We start from the raw sequence: 18,304 nt of genomic DNA on the forward strand, positions 1-18,304 counted from the left end.
CATCGAGAGAGATAGAAAGGGAACTAGGAAAGCGAAGGGTTTGAAGAGAGAGACAAAGAGGGGCTAAGAGATAGGGCAGGCCGAAAGATAGAGATATTAGTTCAAAAGAGATAAGGGGTAGGCTAGAAAAAGGCCAGAAGAAAATAAAGTTAGAAAAAATGGGAGAGATAGAAATATGTGTTATGAAGGAAAGAGGATGAGATAGAAAGAGGCTAAAAAAAGATATAAGGACATGAGAAATGCAAGGGGTTAGAAGAGAAATAAAGAGAGTGATAAATAGGGAATAGGACTAAGTGAAAAGGACAGAGAAAGAGTATATGATATAATAATAAAGAACGAAGGAAAAGGCTCGAGGGAGTAAGTGCGACCTATAAATTTCGATTATTGTTTTATCTTTTCTCACTTGTTTGAACTCGATTTTGTCACAACATGTATAATCAAATAACAAATTTTTGGTGCAGCAAGCCACACCGTATGGCAGGGGTTACCCGAGTTATTTTACTAAGGGTTATCCGAGTTATACAGTCAGAGGATACTCAAGGTACTCGATCAAGGATTACTTGTGGGGTTCATATAGGGGTTATTCGAGAAGTTCACTCGATTAAGGGTTACTTCAGGGATTACTCGATCAGTGGTTACTCGAATTACTCGGTCAAGGATTCCTCAAGGAGTTAATCGGTCATGGGTTACCTGAGTTACTCGGTCAGGGATTACTCGAGTTACTAGGTAAGGGGTTATTTAAGGAGTTCGGTCAGGGGTTACTTGAGTAATTCGGTCAGGGTTACTTTAAGAGTTCGGTCAAGGGTTACTCGGTCATCGGTTAATTGAGGGTTCATTCAGGGTTTACTTGAAGAATAACTCATTCCGGGGTTAGTCGGTCAAGGGTTAAAAGATAGAGGAGGAGAGGAAAGGGAGAAGGAGAGAAAGGGAAAGGGAGGTAGAGAAACAAGGGCCAAAATAGAGAGAATCATCGAGAGAGAGAGAAAGGGAACTAGGAAAGCGAAGGGTTTGAAGAGAGAGACAAAGAGGGGCTAAGAGATAGGGCAGGCCGAAAGATAGAGATACCAGTTTAAAAGAGATAAGGGGTAGGCTAGAAAAAGGCCGGGAGAAAAAATGTTAGAAAAAATGGGAGAGATAGAAATATGAGTTATAAAGGAAAGAGGATGAGATAGAAAGAGGCTAAAAAAAGATATAAGGACAGGAGAAATGCAAGGGGGTTGGAAGAGAAATAAAGAGAGTGATTAATAGGGAATATGACTTAGTGAAAAGGATAGAGAAAGAGTATATGATATAATAATAAAGAACAAAGGAGGAGGCTCGAGGAAGAGAAAGAGAGGGAGTAAGTGCAACCTATAATTTTCGATTATTGTTTTATCTTTTCTCACTTGTTTGAACTCCATTTTGTCACAACATATATAATCAAACAACAACTTTTTGGTATAGCAAGCCACACCTTGTGGCAAGGGTTACCCGAGTTATTTTGTTAGGGGTTATCCGAGTTATACAGTCAGAGGTTACTCAAGTTACTCGATCAAGGATTACTTTTGGGGTTCAGATAGGGGTTATTCGAGAGATTCACTCGGTTAAGGTTACTTGAGGGATTACTCGATCAGTGGTTACTCGAATTACTCGGTCAAGGGTTACTCGAGGAGTTAATCGCTCATAGGTTACTTGAGTTACTTGGTCAGGGGTTACTTGAGTTACTAGGTAAGGGGTTATTTAAGGAGTTCGATCAGGGGTTACTTGAGTAATTCGGTTAGGGTTACTTAAAGATTTCGGTCAGGGGTTACTCGGTCAGCGGTTACTTGAGGGTTCATTCAGGGTTTACTTGAAGAATTACTCAGTCCGGGATTAGTCGGTTAGGGGTTACTTAAGATAGAGGAGGGGAGAAGGAGAGAAAGGGAAAAGGAGAAAGAAAAACAAGGGCCAAAATAGAGATAATCATCGAGAGAGAGAAAGGGAACTAGGAATGCAAAGGGTTTGAAGAGAGAGACAAAGAGGGGCTAAGAGATAGGGCAAGCTGAAAGATAGAGATACCAGTTCAAAGGAGATAAGGGGGTAGAAGAAGGGATAAAGGTCGGGAGAAAAAAAAACTTAGATTAAATAGGAGAGATAGAAATATGGGTTATGAAGGAAAGAGGATGAGATAGAGAAAGGAAGAGAAAGAGAAAAATTGGAGCATCGACCATACAAAAAACACAATTTAACCCAAATCTAAATGCACATTGATCAGATCTGGCTAAAACAATTCATAAATTGCAAATATAAATCTATCAATTTGAACATGTATAAAATTTACAAACAAATAGTAGATATCAAGTATAAATGTATCAATTTAAATATGTATATTATCAATTTGAACATGTATAAAATTTTAAGATAAGCTAGGCTAGGCCCAATTAAACTTACAAATTAATAGCTTAATAGATGGGCTTAATAGATGGGCCATAAAATCATCTTTATTAATTTGGTACAACAAAAAAAAACAATCCATTCACATAAAATAGAACGGCCCATAATTAAAATTCACGTTATAATTCTTACTACATAAACAACAACGACACTACTAATCCATATATAACAATAACATTATATCTGTAGATACAACAAATACTATGTCAAAATACAACAAATTAATTACACATATACCTTAAGTGCTATGCAAAACTATTCTGATTCGCCAAATGGAGAGCGCGCATCGTGTGGTGACTCTTTTGCCCCTCAAAAAGTACAATTACAATGTTGCCTTTATTTTGCTGCTGGTGATCTGTTGGCTCTCGTTCTTCTCTCTGCCAAAATGCTTAATTAGGTGGTGTTTTATTGGCTCTTGATTACTTTCTGCTTGCTGGTGATCACTATCTCCAGGGCTATTCAATCTTTGACCTGGGGTTATCATCTAAATTCGATCCCCATTTTCTCTCTCCTTCTCTCTCATCGAACAACAATGGTGTTGCATAGATTCAGCAACGAGCTTGGAGGAACATCACCACATGGAGATATCTCTAAATGAGTTCCATCCTAAACATTTCTGCTCTCAACATCACCTTTGGAATCACTGGGGTGATCATGTCCAGATCTAACTGCATTGATGTTGCTTATTGCTACTGATGATGATTCATTCAACCTATTTGATATCATATCCACGGATCTCATAACTTAAGTTGCATCATAAGTTACCTCTTGATCCCCCTGTAAAGATGTTGATATACTGCTGCCATTTATGGCCGATGATGGATAAGTTACCATACTTTTCTCATCAGAATTAATATTAGAATTTCCATTCGTCTTTTGTTTCTCCACACCCACTATGGCATTGCCATTTTTTTCATGTTCAAGGAAATTTGAAACATTTGTACTTTGAACAAGCTCCCTCCATTGACTCAAATCCAGTCCCTTTTTCTTTTTCTTTATAATAAGCTCAGCAAATTGTGCTACTGAGTCATAATTCGTAGGATCATCATCTTCTGCAACAAATTCATCATCAACAGTAGCATTATTTGCAACACATGTAACTAATCTAAAATGTATCTTTTTTCCCCATTGCTTTCATATTTCAAGCTTCCTGTTAAAGTTTTTGAGTTCATCTACTAGCTAGGCCTTCACTCATACAAGATTCCACCCATTTTCTCATGTTCTGTAAAAAATAAACATCTGCACATGAACAAGAAATCTCCATATTATAAATGTTCAACAACTCCAACATTTTGTCTTCTTCAAACATTTATACACCCTAAGTTTTCAAAGTTTCCAATGCCTATTTAGGTGAAGGGCTTTAAGATATGAAGGTGCAAAAAAGATAAATTGTTACAATGTAATGACCCAAATGAAGGAATTATGTCTTCGATAAGTGCAATTACTAGATATATCAAGGATCACTATTATGGAGATAATAAGTTCATTCTATAAGGTCGTCAATATCTGGTGCTAGATATGATAATTGATTTTTGGGTTAGTTAAATAGCCCAAAGCCTTATAGAATGGATCCTATGAGGTCACACAACAAGGGTATTAGGTTAAACAAGTAAGAGACCCATTAATGGGCCTCATGAGATTATGACATACCATGTAGAGTGTTGGGCTAGAGTAGTGTGTTTAGGATAAGGGTTTTGGGATTTTGACATGGGCTCTTATTTAGAGATGTGATCTATAAATAAGATCCATGCCTAGGGTTGCACGCAAGCAGTAACAATCAACATACAGTAGATTGTGAAAGAAGCAACCAAGCCCCAAAACCCTAAACACTCTCCTCACTCGCGGCCCTCCCCTCTCCCCTTCACGTCCGTACGTGCGGTGCCCCTCATGGTGGCTCGTGGTGTTCGTCGTGGTGGTTCATGGTTAACTCGTGTCTCTCTTCTCCGTTGAAGGTTGATTGAAGCATTCAGTCACGACTAACTAGCATTAGTGGAGGTTTAACTTGTGCCCCTGGACCAAGTAGAGGAATCACGCTTGGGGTTCTTTATCTCCCTTTGTTCTTGCTCGATCGCACGTGGAATCACGCTTCAAAGGTACAATTATGTGTTCTTTATGTGTTATGCAAAGATCCTTGGATTAGGTACTGCATGAATATGATTCATGTTTATTTCCGCTGCGTAGTACCTATAAACCCCTACAGTGGTATCAGTTAGCCTATTGCATTTACGCATATTGCCAATAATTCTTTGATAATCCACAATTTTAATTCAATTAGGAGGGAAAATATTTAATTATGGGTCAATTATTATATTAAATGTGATTTAACTCTTGGAATTGATTAAATGTGATTTAATAATGCTCAAAATAGCCACGAAGAGATCCGAATTTTGCCCTAGTTTATTCGAATTTTTTCGAACCCTAACCCTAATTTTTTCGAAAATTTCGAACCTAATTAGCCCTAAAATCTGATTTTGTGCTTGATTTTGTTCGATTTCGTTTGTTTAATGATTCATGAATTTAATCTAGTTGATTTTATGTATAAATTGTGAATTTTGCATGATCAATGATTTGATTTAAAAGTTAAATTAAATTGGGGATTATTTTCATGAAGAAGCCTAGATTTTAAAATTAGATTGTGAATTTAATTTTTAATTGCATGAATTAGCATAAAAGTTATGTTTTAATTTATCATGGACCACATGAATTTTATTTAACAAAAGTTGTTGATTAAAATTGAAACAAAAAAAAAAAAAAAAAAAAAAAAAAAAAAAAAAAAAAATCTTTTTTTTGAAAATTTATTTCAAGATAATTATGAATTATTTTGGGATAAAATCAGTTTTATTTTGGATAAGTTAAAATATTTTGAAAATATGATCTTTTATTTTAAAAGATAAAATTTGTTTTATTTGGATAAATCTTTTATTTAAGGATAAAATCAAATATTCAAAAGTTGTTATATTTGATATTATCCATATTTAAGTTGTTAAATTGGTAATTATCCTAAATTAAAGTGGTTAATTTTGGATAAGATTTGTTAGGATATTCTGAGCATATTCTGAGCATATTCCAAAAGGATAATAATTGATTTAAATAATGTGATTATCCCATAATTATTTTTGGATATAATTGATTTAAAATATTGTGATTGGCTAGTAATTAGGATAGAATTTCCTAACTTTGTTAGGATAATCTTTGAGGATAAATATGATTTATCTTTTAGGATTAAAATAAGATTTGATTCTATCTCATGACTAATTTAGAATATATGATATTTTATTGATGATCATGAATAATATATGATATTATCTAATTACATTAATTAAAATATGAGATATTTAGATGCCATGTTTCCTTAATTGTGAACATTCGATGTTGTAGTTTAGGAAAGCATGATGAGTGATTTATTATGTGGCAATTTTATAATATATGATGTTGTTTATTGCTATATAATGACTAGTATGGCCCAGTAGATTGCTAAATATGATGTGCGCATCGTGATGTATTTTTGTAATCTTAGTACGGTCTACGTACCGATAAAGTATTTTGTAATTTTATTTTATTTTATTTGAGTAGTAGATAGAATAGAGTAGAATTATAGGTTGCAGTTAATCCAAGAAGCCCATGAAGTGAAGGCCCAAAGGAGCAAGGTGGATGCGATCCATGATGATTCAAGTGGGAGCATTTACTTTATTAGTTTTCTTAGGATTAGGGGCCATGCTATGTCTTATTTATGCATTCAGTATTTTATGCATGTTAGATTTTATTGATGTTCTGTGATGATGCGCTAGAGTTCACTATTTAATCACAACATAATAAATCTAGATCTCAGTAATATTGATGCAGCTTTTCCAATTAAAAACCCGATGAAAACCTTGATCGTTTATGATGGGTCGGCCTCAGCAGAGCATCATAATATATCTTGGGGAAGTGGGGGTAGGACTGCATATCTACACTTTTAATTGGTTATATTCAACAAGGTTACCTAAAGCGTTTAGAACCTTGAAGCTAAGAGTAATAATTAAACATGCGATGGTTAATTATTCAACCAAGAATTACAAGAGTTGTAATCAGTAAAGAGTTTACTCACCTTGAAAATGTAATGGTTGATTGCAGGGCCTCACTCTGGTTAATTATTGCACGAATAAAGGATCTTGGAATCACTTAATTCAAGTTGGGATCACTTAAATTGAATAGAGTGTTTTAAAGTTACCAATTTAATTCGCTTATGGTACTTTAAATTTTAATAAACATAATTGAATTTTGCGTTTACTTGTAAGTAACATGTTGTTCTAATTTTATTATTATATATAATCTCCTCGATTGAAAATAAAGTTGAGAAACGTTCTCAAAAGTTTAAAAGATAATCCATAAACCTATATTCTAATTTTGCTAAGATTGTTCTAAAAGGCAAGTTTTAGAAATCCATGTTACATGTCTAAGGTTGGTTTTATTCAAAATGTTTGAGTAAAATGCCAGCACATCTTCATTTTGAAAAGTATTTCAAGGGATATAATGAGATGAGAGGTACAAACCCTCCAAAAGACAAGTATAAAAGTCCAATAAAATCTCTTATCTTCAATATGATTGAATATAAGAAAGTGATTGGAAATCTCAATGATCAAAAGTTGATCAAATGACAGTATTCTTCATCTACTTTATATAGAGTTTAATACTTGATTAAACTCAAATATAAATAATGATAGAATAGACTTAGCAGAATCATGAAAAGTGCTTAAAGTAGTTGAGCAAGGTATCATTTTGAACCTAAAAGAAATGTTCTAGGTGGCTCAAACGGGAAAGGTTTAGGAATATATGAGGATTGCATTAAGAAGTTATAGGCCAAGAAATGCAAACAAGTTGCTACTTCTCAAAACTAGAACTACTTACATGCTAAAAGTTGTTATGAACAACAAATGTTTCAAATTAAATGGATCAATTCCAATTGATTAGAAACTACCTCATAACAGTTGGAAGGTAAAAGAATGGAAATGTTCCAATTTAAGAATTATATTATAGAAATTGATTTAGCATATTGCTAATTCTTGGACATATGATGTCTTGTTTAGATCACTCATTGCACAATGTGATTGAACTAAAGGAAGAAGTTATTGCTAAAGAGAAATAAATCTACAAGTTTAGAAGCAAATGTTGCTACTTCACAAGTAGAATCTACAAGTTTGGAAGCAAAAGTTGCAACTTTATAAGTAGAACCAGTATTTCACCACTAATAATGGGCTAGAATTAAATAAATGTTATTCATTCTTAGTATTATCAAAACACCATTCAATGTTAGTAATGACTAAGCATCGAAGATTCAAAAACGTGGAATAAATGTTATTCTATGCTTCTTTGAGTCATAATGTGTTTTGAATTGCTAAATAGGTTTAAAGTTCTATATGATAGAAATAGTTAAACCATTTCTATATATATATATATATATATATATATATATATATATATATATATATATATATATATATATATATATATATATATATATATATAAGTTGTCTCTAAAATGTCAATTAATTTGAATAAAAATGAAAATTGCATGCGGAAGATCCAAAGGGATGGACTTTTAATATCATTGAATTATGAATCCATTGATATATGTAATTATCATTCTAATTTGAAACTTTGACAAAGTCACCATTTAGAGAAATGATGATGCGAACTCAAGGTCGAATACATATCGATGTAAGAAAACCAAAGGTTCAAAGGCTAGAGACAGACAATGAAACTTCATTTGTGATACGATCACTATTTATGCTTAGTTGAAGCATGGAAGTGAAAATTTTGAAAAGTTCAAAATGTTCAGTATGAAGTTCAGTATCAACTTGACAAGATAATGATTACACAACAATATGATTGTAATTGTGAAAATTTAAGTCGAGACATGTACTTGGCAACACATTCAAAGTATTGCGATATGATCGTAATAATGAGAATTTAAGCCAAGACCTTGATAAACATCCAAGAGTTCTGAAAACGTTTTACAACAAACTCCGAAAGTAAACCTTGTGAAGTGTTTATGAAGGAAGCTATCAATCTATATGAGATATATTTTGATAATGGATGTAAATTACCTATCTTCCAACCATTGTTCAAGGGATATACTTTTAAGATAAGCTACAAAACTAAACAAAAACTACATAGGTCAAATCAAAATGTAGCAAGGCTTCATAGGTGATATGGATAAGAAGAGTTCTTATTAAGTCTTTCTACAAAGCAAGGAATAAAACATGTATTAAACCGTTTGATGCACGTTCGATTCCTATATAGAGCACAGGGTACTACTACACAAACCATACTTAGCACAAAATGTTTGTTGCTCAAGTAGGTGCCCTTATGGAAATTGTTCCAAAAGGTCAAGTGGGAGTAGTGTAAATCTCAAAAGAGTTCGAGAAAAGCAACAAACAAACGTGGTTCAAACCATGATTGGTTCACCCTATGCAAAATTTGCCTCCTCAAAAGTCAAGTGGGAGTATAAGAATCTCAAAAAGTTCGAGAGCCTTGAAAGAGTTCAAGAAAAGTGATTTCGAAAATCTTGAAGAAATTTGAGAAGTTATCGAATAAAAGCAACAATATGAGCATGATTCACCTCATGTTACAAATGACAACGCGTGGTCTCATTATGTGTAATGGGATTAATAACCATGTGTCGAAGGTAGTACATTCCAAGTGCACATCCTCTATTGTCGTTTCTCATTGAAAACTAAACAAAGTTGTTGTATGAGTTTCAATTGTTGCGTAAAACCCACAAGGATGACTAGCATATGTAAAACTTAGTCAAAGAAATATGATTTCATATTGACTAAGAGTTCTAAAATATTTATTTTGGAACATGATGATTATGCAAGTAATAAAGATGATTTGACAAGTTATGACTCCAAGTGGTTTTAAAACCATGAAATCTGAAATAGATTCTAAGTCTGTAAGCAAGTGTATGACACTTGAATAATTTTCCTAAATTGGGTGAAACCCATTGTAAGAAAAGCAGACAAGAAAGAAAAATGTTTTCTAACTAAAGCAAAGACTTGTTAAAGGATTCAACTAATTCATAGTATGACTATGATTACGATGAAACCTTTACATGTTGCAAAGATCTATTAAAGATATTTAGTGATTTCTACCTTATAAGATTTGGTAGATGGATTTCAAAACACTTTCTTGAAATTGTTCATAAAATAAGATTTGTATATGATACAATCAAAAGTTTGGAGATCCAATAATCCTAGGGATGCATAAAAGATCCATAATGGATTGAAGTTAGCATCAGGGAGTTAATGTTCTTAATTTTGTGAGTTAATCAAATCGTTTGATGTTCTCGTAAAATGAAGAAAAGATCTTGTATGTACAAGGTGTTTAGTGGGAGCTATGAAGTCTTCTTGGTCTAGTACAGAATGCAATTATTGAAGGATCAATTAATGGCTAATGCATTTTATATGAAAACCTTGAAAAAGAAGATGAGTACATTTGGGATTCAAGATCTATAGAGATAAGTCTCGAACGATGTTTGGTTTTTGGTTAAGAAGCTTATATTGATAAGATTCTTATAAGGTTCAACATTATATTGAAAAGAGTTTCAATCCCATGTGACATGGCACGTTGCTTAATGATTCAATACCTTGAGAAAGGTTGATGAAATTAAGACTTTGAGTGATGATCCTTCTGCAATTCGCAAAGGATGCATCATGCATGCCATGGACTATACTCGTCTATTTGATTCACGTGTTTTAAAGAACAAGTGATGATAGATTTCAATCGAAATCCAATGTAACGTTGGAATACAAATTAGAAATTCCTAAGTTCATTCCTTGCGAAAGGGCGAAGGAAAATTCTTAGTGTATGGAGATGAAAATGATTATAAGATTTAGAAATTGCAAAGTTCGTGTCTATGAGAATGTCTCATGAACTCTACTTACTGAACCCCTTCCATGACCAAGGTATGAGAGTCATACTAAGGTTTTTTGGATTGAAGCAAGTTATGTAATTTTAGTTGTGTATGTTTTGAGAAAGCATATTACAAAAGTAAATACATTATCTTGCAGAATTATGTTTATCAATTGAAACAAAGTTTCAATCTTATTTAATCGTGGTTTCAAGATTAAATAAAATGTCCAAAATAATTATGAATTGATGGGCTCACTAGGTTGATGACCTTTTGAATGAAACCCCATAGGTGAACTAAATTCATATATTATTTAAGTTCCTAGTTCGGAATCATTAAACTGGACATAAATGATTTCCAATAATGGACTAGCATGTTAAGATTGATTGGATAGCGCAGTTTCATGGGCTATAGGAGCGTAGTGATGCTCGGTCAATCACATGGATATGCATGAATGATGCATGATCGAACTATAGACCTACTTTGAAGTTCAAGTATAGAGCTTCCGGATATATTAGTGGATTCCTTTGACATGAGTGGAACACTGATTCCATTCAATGATTGATTTAACTGTGGTACATTCAAACGTCTAGCCGTAACTAGAGATTATAAAGGATGTTTCCCGGTTACTTCATGAGTTGAGTGGGAGCTTTGGTTGCCACAAGATTGGATAGAGTCTACCTATTTAATTAGGAATGTGTCTTGGCCCCTTGAAGAGGGAGAATTCAGAAAATGCATGGCCGTGCTCAAATGGATTACATTGTAACCATTTGTTTTGTAATTTTAACTCAGATTTCAAGAAAGATTTGTAGATTAATATGATCACGACATGAGATGCAATCATATTATCAAATCGACACACATTGACTTAAGGAATTTGAATATTGCGCACTTGTCTCAGACAAGTGGGAGATTGAAGGAATTATGTCTTCGATAAGTGCAATTACTAGATATATCAAGGATCACTATTATGGAGATAATAAGTTCATTCTATAGGGTCGTCAATATCTGGTGCTAGATATGATAATTGATCTTTGGGTTAGTTAAATAGCCCAAAGCCTTATAGAATGGATCCTACGAGGTCACACAACAAGGGTATTGGGTTAAACAAGTAAGAGGCCCATTAATGGGCCTCATGAGATTATGACATACCATGTAGAGTGTTGGGCTAGAGTAGTGTGTTTAGGATAAGGGTTTTGGGCTTTTGACATGGGCTCTTATTTAGAGATGTGATCTATAAATAAGATCCATGCCTAGGGTTGCACACAAGTAGTAACAATCAACATACAGTAGATTGTGAAAGAAGCAACCAAGCCCCAAAACCCTAAACACTCTCCTCACTCACGGCCCTCCCCTCTCCCCTTCACGTCCGTACGTGCGGTGCCCCTCATGGTGGCTCGTGGTGTTCGTCGTGGTGGTTCATGGTTAACTCGTGTCTCTCTTCTCCGTTGAAGGTTGATTGAAGCATTCAGTCACGACTAACTAGCATTAGTGGAGGTTTAACTTGTGCCCGTGGACCAAGTAGAGGAATCAGGCTTGGGGTTCTTTATCTCCCTTTGTTCTTGCTCGATCGCACGTGGAATCACGCTTCAAAGGTACAATTATGTGTTCTTTATGTATTATGCAAAGATCCTTGGATTAGGTACTGTATGAATATGATTCATGTTTATTTCCGCTGCGTAGTACCTATAAACCCCTACACCAAAACTATTCCCAAAATGACCATTGCCGGAAACTCCTTGTTAAGCTATGGATTTGAACACTAATTTGATCAAATTTGCACTTCTCTAAAAATGGAGTTCCAAACTCTAAACACCAAATGTAAACCTAAATCCCACCTTTGATTCCATCAAGCACCAATCCACATATAACTTCCACCAAAGAGAATTCCGAGCAAATGAAACAGCATTCGATTTCTCGTAAAGGAAGAATTCCATCATAACCCTAAGCTACCTATCCTCCATCACACTAAAAAACACTACAATCCACTACCCTAGCTATAAAGTAACATGTCAAACTTTGCAAGATACACCCACGCTGAGAATGCAACCAAAGCTCGACCATGTTCCTCTTTATAGCTACCAAATAACATTTATACATTCACTTCAATAAATTGGAAACAATAAAACTCATTAACATACAAGTATAATAATGTAAACCTAAGTTCATCATCTTACATAAATTTGGTAAAATAATCACACTGATCAATTTAAAGAAATACCCAACAATAATAATCAAAAGGGTACTGCTAAAAATCACATCTTTATCAACCCATGATTAAAATATGAATAAAATTGGAAATATAAAACCATAGTATAAAACCAAACAACATAAAAAGGGAACATACAGGGCCGTGAGAAGATGGCGGGCAACAAGAAAAGGAAGAACAGAAGGAAGAGGAGTAGTAGAAGGCGTAGTAGAGAAGCAATCATTTGAAACACCCTTTTCCACAATTCCACCAATTAGCTGATTTACTTCATCTTCTGATAATTGAACAGCGTTTACTCCGAATACTCTCTCTTTTGGTAGCTTCTTTCGCGGTGCCCGTGGTTTTCCGCCATTGATGCTTTGCTTCTCCATCGTCTGTAAAAGAGAGTGAGAGCTGATTTTGCAGGACGTTGACGGGAAGACACGGAGGACTATCTGAAGGAGTTTAGCCTAGGCCGAAAGTGTTTTGGGAAAGCCAAAGGTTTTTCAGCCAGATCGAAGGTAATTCAGCCTAGGCTGAAGGTAATCTGGGTGAGCCGAAGGTGTTTCAGCAGGAACCGAAGATGGTTCATCTGAACCAAAGCTCACCCAAGCACGTACCATGTTTGAAAGCCAAAGCTCATCCCTTTGCAAGCTTTGCCAAGGTTTAAGCTCCTTACCATTGCCGAGGTTCAAACTCCTGACCATTGCCGACTGTAACTCGAGCAGAAGGTGGTTCATTCGAGCTGAACCTCGTTCGAGCCGAAGGTGGTTCATCGGAGCCGAAGGTGATTCATCCGAGTCGAAGGTGATTCATCCTAACCGAGGCTCATCCAAGCCGAAGAATGTTCCCCGAACCAAAGCTCACCTGAGCCGAAGATGGTTTTGATGCGGTGTTTTTCAAAACGTCGAGATTTGACCGATCCGAACTAAATTTCGCCCGCATTGAACCAATATTATCTCACGGCTGGCTAATTTTCAGCGAAGTACTTGCTTAAGAACATGCAAATACATCAACATATTTAAATTTAAAATAAAGCAAGACTAAGCCCAAATCAACTTACAATTCAAGTGTACAGAATCATCTTTCCTTAATTTGATACAACAACAACATCACTATTTACATAATTAACATACACATTATAAATTATTGCTATATTATGAATTGACAAGAATACACAATAATTATACTACACGTTATAAATTATTGCTACATAAACAACTACAACTTTATTAATCTCTATATAATGATAACATTGTATTTATAAAATACAACAAACATTATGTCAAAATAAAACAAATTAATTACACATTAACGTTAAGCGCCAAACTAAACTTTTCCGATTCACCATACGAAGTGCGTGTATCGCGCGTGCAGGGCTCGATAACTAGTAAGTAGAAGTGTAAAAATAAAAAAAATAAAAAAGATAATGAAAATAAAAGTGAGGTGGGTGAAGTGGGTCCCAATCTCAAGTCTTAAGTTGAGTCTTGGAATTTCAAGACTCAACTTGAGACTTGCTTAAGATTTTTGAAGAAAAATGGAAAAAGTCTTAAGCATATGTCTTAAGATTCAAATTGATGATGTCACCCCAAGTCTTGACTTGGGGCTAAACTTGCTCTTATGATGAGCCAACGTGTATAAAAACATGGCTACTATCTCTTGAAGTGACATGTTTTTTGTTCCACTCAAACCCCTAATGTCTCTAAGCATCTCACAAATAATATTGAAAGTTCTTCTATTAACGCGAAGCTCACTCTTGCATTTCACATCACTCTCCCTATAAATCCCTCTTAATACTAACATTCGTAACAATTTTTTGTTTCTTTTCCTTTCTTTTATTTGAACCCCCCTTGTTGTAAAAACGCAAATTATGTACCACATCAAATACGTCATCAACATAATAATAACCATTGCAATTACTAATTGTATTTGTTTCAGTTTTTTCTTCCTTATAGAACGCACAAGTCAAGCCATTGTACAAGAAACACAGAAAATAAATGGCAATTGAACCTGATAAACGGAAAAACAATAGTTATATCAATCTCTAGTTATTTGAACAAATATTGTCAATCAGATCATGAAGAGTAAACTAGTCAAGAAACAAGCAAAATTAAGCAAAATAGTAGCAGCAACAAAGACATGTTTTACTCAATCAAAATTAAGCAAAATAGTAGCAGCAACAATTCACAATATTATACCCAAAAATATCAAACAACCCAAGTTTACATAGAGCATGAGCTGCTGTATTATAGCAATGTACACTCGGTTTAATCGTCAACTTAGAAGGCATCACACGAAAAAGCTCGATAACTTTATCATATTTCCATGTATTAGAAGCAGCTCTTAAAAGGGCATTGAAAGATTTGAAATTTTGAACACAACCTCGTTGAGGCAATTCGTCGAACACCATTAAAGCACAATGATGATAATTCATAGCTTAAAACAATAACATTCGAAACTGAAACTTGAAGTAATTACAATAATACAATCAAAAATCAACTCCAACAAACATCAAAAACCTAAATCAAATATTGCAATTGAACACGCAAGTAAAAAATTAAAACCAAAAACGCAAAAATTGATACTACATGAACCCTAGAAATTGAACGAGAGAAATGAAATAGCAAACCTGTGATAATTTCTGAAGATTTGCAGTAGAAAATTGAAAATTTAGGAGCAAGATCTGGAGAATTGCTGTTTTCCTTGTAGAATCATCGAACAATTTGTGGTTTCGATCGATCAAAGTTAAGGGTTTTTTGGGGGAGAATTGTCGTATGAGAGGAGAGAGAAGAGATAGAGGAAAGAAACGGGATTTGTTTCCCTAAGTTTTACACTGGAAACAATGTGGTGGAATGGGTTAGAGGAAGGAAACGGTTTCTATTACTTAACTCATTAACCAAACATGTACTAACGGAAACGGTAACCCGATTCCGTTTTCAACCCTATAAAAAGCCCATACTAAACACCCCCTAAGTATCTTGCTTAAATACTCTATGAAAAAATTAGATAAATTGAAACATTTGTAAAGCGATTAGTGATCTTACCTTTAGTTCACCTTTCTACTTTATTTAATTGGTTTATGTTTATGTTTTGCATTATTCATAATTTAATTAGCTAGGTCTCTGATATTCATTGCATATCTCTGATTTTTTTTTACCTATTTTGTTTGTTATATAACTATATAATTAATGCATAATTTGTTTTAGACTTACGTGCATGGCACGGGTCCTAAACTAGTTCATTGTTAAACTATTGCACAAGGGTTGGTTTGTGAGAGGAAAATATCATAAGAGACTATATATACTTTTTTTTCTTTGGAGAAAAGTATATATACTTCTTCTATTCCCCTAATATTACAAAAAAAAGGTAAGATACAAAATTTAAGATGCTGAAAGCGATAGAGAGAAATAAAGATAAGGGCATGTGATAAGGAGAGAGATATTGAAAAAAGCATATGCATAAGTACATACTTGTATATGGTAATGTTGCAACATTTTTGTGAAACTTTTGAATATAGAATTGTTACAATTATACAATTACAAAAAAAAAAGGAAAAGAAAAAGAAAAGAAATGAAGGAAATACTCCATCTTTTGAGTAGTGATAGACCGCTATCAGATATGGGCTCGTTGGGCCCATACCGGGGGGCAAAAATGTTATTTCGCGTAATGTTTACTATGATGTAAAAAACTAGGCTCTCTCCTCTTAATAACAATATTCAACTCTATAAAAATAGTATACAAAAAACCATAATAGTACACAAATCAATAATAACTATATACAAAGTCAATAATAACTGAGCACTGACAAATATTTAAAATTCACCTAAAATAATTTATTGGATAATGGTATGTAATTCAACAAAAACGGTATACAAATCAAGAATAACAAAAGACAAACCAAAAATAACATTTTACAGTTCAAGTTAATAATAGTTGAGCAAGGACAAACAATTAACGTCGTCAATTTCGACCGAACTCTGACAATTTCCGGCATAGAACTCGCCGTTTTTAATGGCTGGAGTACGTCGTAAGTTTGTGTTTCCAACAAGGAACTTGCATTGTCTATGTTGGAAGACCATGAAAATCGTTCGCTGCCCTTTGACGTTACTCCCCTCATTTTAACTCTGAATAAATTCTTGCCACAAAATTCACACCTCCGGTAGATCGAGCACCGCTCCTTGTTGATGAAGAGCACTATAACTTCGATGAGAATTAAAAATTTAAACTCCGGCAGGAAATACTCTATAGCATTGCTCACTCTTCTTGTGTTTGGTTATATTTTTTCACTCATCTTTTATCTTTTCTATTTTCATTTACATTAAAAAGTTATTTGAAAAATAATTTTATATTATGGTATGGACTAGTATGAGCCCATACTTGGTAGTGGGTAATACTTACTCCCATATTTTAAGGTAAGGAGAAAGAGCCTAATCTAATCTCAATGCTCACGGGTCTTTTAAGGTGAGGAGAAACACTTTAAAATGTTAAAATAGTTCAATACTAGTATAGTACCCGTGCTATTGCACGATTTTAATAGTTCAAATATTAAATCTCACAAGATTGAAAACAAAGTTAGCTTAATGCATATATTAGCGATATTTTTTTTACTCTATTTGATTATTCATTCACAATAATGTGTATCATGATATTGCATAACATAGTTTTAATTTAATGTTGAAAATTAGATTTAGAGATATAAAAGGGGTTATAGCCTTAACATATTTTACCTTTTAAATAAGAATGACTCATGCAAGTCATGCTCATTCATATATGTCATCATGTATTACCTAGGGATGGCAATGGGTTTAGGAACCGACCTAGACCCAGTTAGACCCGACCCAATATTTTAGGGTATGGGTCTTAATTGATTCTTGGTAAAATCTAAATCTAAGTGCAATGGATCTGGGTCTGAAAAGTTTAGACCCAAAACCCGACTCAGATTCAACCTATAGACTTGTAGATATTTTTTTAATAAAAAAATTACATAAATCATAAGTTATCTAATCTAAGAATCAAATGAAAGAAAAACTTTAAGAGCCTAACTCCACACTATAGCCGCCACTTCTTCAAGGGCTCCAAGTCAAACAACTTCTAGCTCCTACTCTCATCAAGTCGATTGTCATATGTTTAGGGCATGTTCTCATTGACTGAACTCACCTGAACTGAACTGAACTTATTAGAGCTGAACTGAACTGAATATTTTATAAGAGAAGGAAATTAGGAGCTGAACTGAACTGAACTGAACTGAACTGAGCTGAGCTGAGCTGAAATGAACTGAAAATAATCGTATGAGAATAGGCCCTTAGTAGTATTTTTTTATGTACTTTTTTTTATTTATATGAAGTTTATTTGATATGCACTATGCAACAAAAGTAATATAATAGTTATAATATATATATATATTTATATATATATATAAGTGATTACAAAAATCAATATTAGACCCATTTTAAACTCGTTTTAGGCTTGAGACTCGCTAAGCCTAGCATATCTTTATTTAGGGCTAATTTTATATAGACACAGTGGATCTAAGTCGCATCTGGAAGAACCTCCAAAAATCTGGGTCTGGGTCTTGTCAGAGCCGGCCCACATTTGACACATTGTCATTTCTAATATTATCTGCCCCCTATGTATACTTTTGGTTTAATCAACATAATAAAACTCTTCAAATATTATCCGACCCCTATATATACTTTTGGTTTAATCAACATAATAAAACTCTCTTTTTGTCCCAGAATGTGATTACAAAATTTTAAATCAGGTACTTAAGCTTGGAGAGTAATATTAGAGGATAAATATGTAGAATTAGAGGC

The 18,304-nt window shown here is 33.9% G+C and overlaps 1 pseudogene; it reads right to left on the reverse strand.

The window, feature by feature from the left end:
- The window catches only part of LOC145565000 (uncharacterized), a 39,130-nt pseudogene extending 24,665 nt beyond the window's left edge, over positions 1 to 14,465 (reverse strand).
- Between the last annotated feature and the right edge of the window lie 3,839 nt (positions 14,466 to 18,304).

This window comes from Chenopodium album, chromosome 10, assembly GCF_948465745.1.
Source record: "Chenopodium album chromosome 10, dcCheAlbu1.1, whole genome shotgun sequence".
NCBI lineage: Eukaryota > Viridiplantae > Streptophyta > Magnoliopsida > Caryophyllales > Amaranthaceae > Chenopodium > Chenopodium album.